Here is a 4,789-nt window from a genome sequence, read left to right on the forward strand (position 1 = left end):
GCGATAAAGAAAGGGAAACAATGACTTAATGTCTTTCCAAACCCGCAGGGAAAATGATATCATAGAAACAGGAAGACAAACTGGGTAGATAGAGCCCGCGTTTGGTTTCACATCCTCCCAGGCCAAGCAATTCGTTACGTAACACTTTCTACACAACGAATGAACTTTATTGCCCGACAATCTCATACATGGTACAATGTATGCATTAGAACAACAATACTACAATGCTCCTACAATTATAGCTACAAACTATTATCGATAACAATACATAAGTTACAATATCATTTTAATATCTAATCTTTAATATCATCTGTTCAACTTCAGAGGCCCAATTATGCACCGCACACCGTCTCCAGCAATAAAAACAGCTCGACCTAGTTTTTCCTTATTTGGCAATCTTTCCAAGATATCGTCCTGAAACAATCGGCGGCTGGACTTTGGCAGGACTAGAGCTAAATTTGCCGCAAGTTAAATAGACAGTCGGCGGTCGCTTCGCCGTCAGTAAACAAACCCAAGAATGCTGACCGATGTAGAGTTTACAAAAATAGGTCACATAATTTTTAGTGCGTTCACTTTGTAGGGTTGATAGGAAAAAAAAGGTGCAGATGTTCACTTTGTCTTCAAATTGTTGTCGACATACAGCAAACTAAGGCTAGATCTGTGACTGTAGTTGTTTTTTTTAAAAGGACACAAACTAAGCTTCCACGTTAAATCCTCTCTCTCTCTTTCCATCTATGTGTGTGAGCATCTCTCTCTCTCTCCCCATGAGAGACCTTCGCATCTCTATCATATTTGCCTTTATCTGTCCAATGACAGATCTTATGCACATGAAGTATAGACAGACAGTGACCACGGCGTTGCATAATAGTAACACTAATGTCTTTATTGGCACTGGCTTCAACACTGTAACCGCAGCAGGACTGTCATTGTTGCATAGTGCCGCTAGGTAGCGCAGCTGCACTACTATTGAGTAAGATTCGCTACATGCTGAAATTCAGGTCCCTAGCCATTCTACGACAATGTCACGGCCAGTTGGTACACACGATCCAATACGCCGCAGTATCCGTGAACTCTTCCATCTTGTCCAACTTGCTGTTGTCTTCTTTACACTGATGTTCATCATCATTATCCTCGTTCGGAGTTCTGTCATTTTTCGTTTCTACATTTTCCTTCTGTTGTTCCAAGTCTTCTTCCACATTGTTGTTGTTCGACACTCCGTCGCTTGTGGGAAGACTGTTTTCCTGGTCTTCTGTAGCTTTGTCGGACGTGTCAGGTTTACCTGATGATGCCCCCATCTTCAAACCTGTCGGCAGGGAACATATCGTGTTTATAGAGAGTGTGAGTAACAAGACTAGTGCCTATGACCAAGGAGAGATCTGAACTCCTTGCTATGACGCATGTGGTATTTCATATGAATAGCGACTTATATGGTAAGCGCATCTACATATTTCTAGTCCGTACGCACATTTAACGTCATTGATATATGTGTAAACAGCAAGATTAAGCTTTAAAATCATCACAGAAAACATGTACAAACGGTAAAATCGTTGAACTTGAAATCGGTCGACCCCCCTCCCATCAAACTAAAGGTTTGTTGCTTTGTATTTGTGGCAAAATATCAAATGCTTTACCTTTTTCATGTCATGTAGGTTAGGTCCGTCGTTTTGGGGACGGCGTCCCAGAACTGTCTGTCAGGGACAACACGGAGCAAAACATGCACTTTTCACGGACGATCAGATACCGTGTGCAGTCACTTCCGTGTTTTCGAACGATGACCTCTGACCCGCGACGCCTCCTTGTGACTCAAAAAGGTACTACAGACACCCTCTGCCAGCACTAGTAGCAGCTCTTATCACGCACCCCTAACAATAAGTCTCCTAAAATGCACCAATTAAAATGTCAGCGGTATTTTATTGTACGGAAGGACCACTTTCACATCGTGACTCTCGTAAGAGGCCATTTTACAATCCTGTTTATATGTTTAAGAATGAAATAATGAATGAATGAAGACCTTTATTGTACATTTGTGTTCTACAGAAGTAAGTACAGGTCGCATGGGTACAGAAAATGAACATAAACATATACATTACATACAAATGAACATATAAGAGTGTAAATAATGTCTAATTTCTATTCTTTTCGGCTTCATCTCGCTTAGTAGTGATTGTATGGATATATGCGGCTGTGAGATTACTTAGAGTAGGTTTATCAAACGTTAAAAGGAATACAAATTTCTCTTTACTAGTCAAATATCTGAAGTGAGGAAATATACTTAATACATGGCTATAAAATATGAGTCTATCTCTACTATACAAGGGGCAATCTATGGTGAAATGTATTTCATCTTCTATTTGGCCTAAACTACAGAATTGACAGGTTCTTTGTTCCAGAGGAGTGCGGTTATGTCTAATAATGCCAGGTATACAACCCGTATTTCAAAAATTAATTGACGTACTGTATAGTACCTTAAATGACAAGTGGGTGGTGTCTTTATAGCAGTTCTTGTATGTGATGTCTAACTACCTAACAAATGTTGTCTGAAAGGAGTTCTGATCAAATGTACAATTTAATGAGAATACGGACTGTCTTAACTGAAAGCGAATTGCATTTTCAGGTCTGAAAATGTTATACGAGTCGCTGGGATCGCCACATTCATCAAGCAAACGCTTGGGCTCCGAGTATAACACTGTGACCGCACCATTTTGTGACGGCAAAGACGTCCCTCAAACATCTGCTTAAAAATGAAGTTTTGTCCGTGATCATGATTTGTGATGTTATAACGTCCACCGGACTTCACGTGCGCGCCTCGTGCGGTCTTAGATAAGAACCTTGAGCTCTGCGAACGGAAATCTCGACTTGAGACAAAAGGCCGTTCTTCGCTTGGTCCTGAAGACCGGATGTCTTTACCAGGAACTGTGTTACAGGGAGATATGGAACTTGTGCGAACTAGCCTGGCAGCCAGACCATCGGAGGCTCCCCGGTATCTCTACGGTTTTGGGTGTGTTGCTGGCCCACACAGGCCATTGGGGAATGCCGTTTTTCTACGGGGTTGGGTTCAATTAGTCAAAAAGCAGGCTGGAACGATAGGCTGTCAGATGAAAAGAACTTTGCTCAGTAGTAGCGATGCCTCTGTATCTGTGTGTATAGCCTGTATAGCCTGTATAAGCCCCATTCGACAGCTGGCTATATCACACCGGATCACGCACCTGTTGCACATGACATTTGCACATCTTACTAACTGCAGGCGTTGTTCAAATCTATCTAGGGACTATGCACCTACTCTAGTCGGTGTCATCAGCGAGTTCCACTCTACGAGAGTTGCTAGGGAAAAACGAGTTTTAAACACCTCAATACTCTCAAGTTCATACCTCTGGGGCTTGAATCGATCCATGCCTATTTCTTATTATGTTCTGAGCTGGTATTAGATACGTAGAAGTCGGTACCCCTACTGGTTAAAAACAATCCGAAGAGAACGGGTACCAGGCTAAATGTGTGCCGGACGTTTCTGTGTCGGTCTCTTCCCTTCAGAACGGAAACTTTGACTACAGGGATGCTGGACGGGAGGATGGCCTGTCCACGGAGATATAACATGTACGAGCATTGCCTCCAAGATATCTTCTGTTCGCTGTCTATAACTTTCTTCAGTAGACTGTCTTCAGTAGTTGCCACGAATCTAACAAGGCGGGTTCAAAAAACGGTAGAATTTAGCCAAGTGGGGAGAATAATTGGCGAGGGGAGTATAGCTAATGTATAGTTCACATACCCGCGTGGGGGAAATTGAATATGACTGACTCTCCCGGTCAATTATTTCCCTTTCTTGCCGAATTCTACAATCTGTACCCTGTAGGTGGAGAGCTCGGGAGCGGCAAACTGTTCTCTCCAGTAGACCAACTCCCCTGGCATGCTACCTGCCTATTTGGCCGATTTCTACTCTTTCCAGGCGCTTTCCGAAGCCTGGTAGAGGCTATGTCATCAGTACACCACACGTTCCTGCTTTTATATGTTTTCTATGCTTTAGAAAGATACGCTTTCCACTTGACTTTAATGTCACAGCAAGCAAGCAAAAGACGAATACAACAAACTCAAGTGACATGACCACTTCCCTTTATTGAAATACCATTGTCCCCACAAATTGCATAGTTTGTAGCTGATTCAGACGTTTGAGTACTGCACTTCCCTCTTTCAACCACCACTTCGCCCCGGAAGTACTACACCTATCTGCGCACCTGCATTTCCGGTAAAGTGAAGTAGATTGCGTTAAAATTCCCTGCCAAGAAATTGTACAGACAATACTGGGCATTTTACAATCGTCGATGTATCAAAACACAGTCATAGAAGGCACCTTCTTTACTAGAAATTGCATACATACATGTACGTTCCAAATTGCATAGATATATATAGTTAACGTGTGGCTCTGGTTTTTGAACTTGATTGAAAAAAAGATATGCTAGAAAGCAACATGTGTATCAGTCTCTGAATGCTCATTAGCATATGGCGGGAGTATGAACATAAATGTGGCCAATGGCGATCACAATGAGTCACGTGATTAAAACGTCATACCGCCAGCTCCACTACAAGCATATAATACGTCACCGTTTCGTATGATTCGTAATAGTTGGTATTATGATAATTAACCTAACGTATTTTCTTGTATTGTACAAGTTCATTTCTGTGGTTAGGTTTAAGTAAATACATTGATCCAGCTTACAGCTGATGCACTTTGCTGAAATACAAAATTGTCTCACAAAAGTCCATTTCTCAAACGACAACAATGTTACAAAAATGATAA

At 41.9% G+C, this 4,789-nt stretch overlaps 1 pseudogene; it reads right to left on the minus strand.

Moving 5' to 3' along the window:
* Positions 1 to 4,400: 4,400 nt before the first annotated feature.
* LOC109471584 overlaps positions 4,401 to 4,789 on the minus strand; it is a 7,768-nt pseudogene continuing 7,379 nt past the window's right edge.

This window comes from Branchiostoma belcheri, unplaced genomic scaffold (assembly GCF_001625305.1).
Source record: "Branchiostoma belcheri isolate BF01 breed outbred unplaced genomic scaffold, Haploidv18h27 scaffold25, whole genome shotgun sequence".
Lineage (NCBI taxonomy): Eukaryota > Metazoa > Chordata > Leptocardii > Amphioxiformes > Branchiostomatidae > Branchiostoma > Branchiostoma belcheri.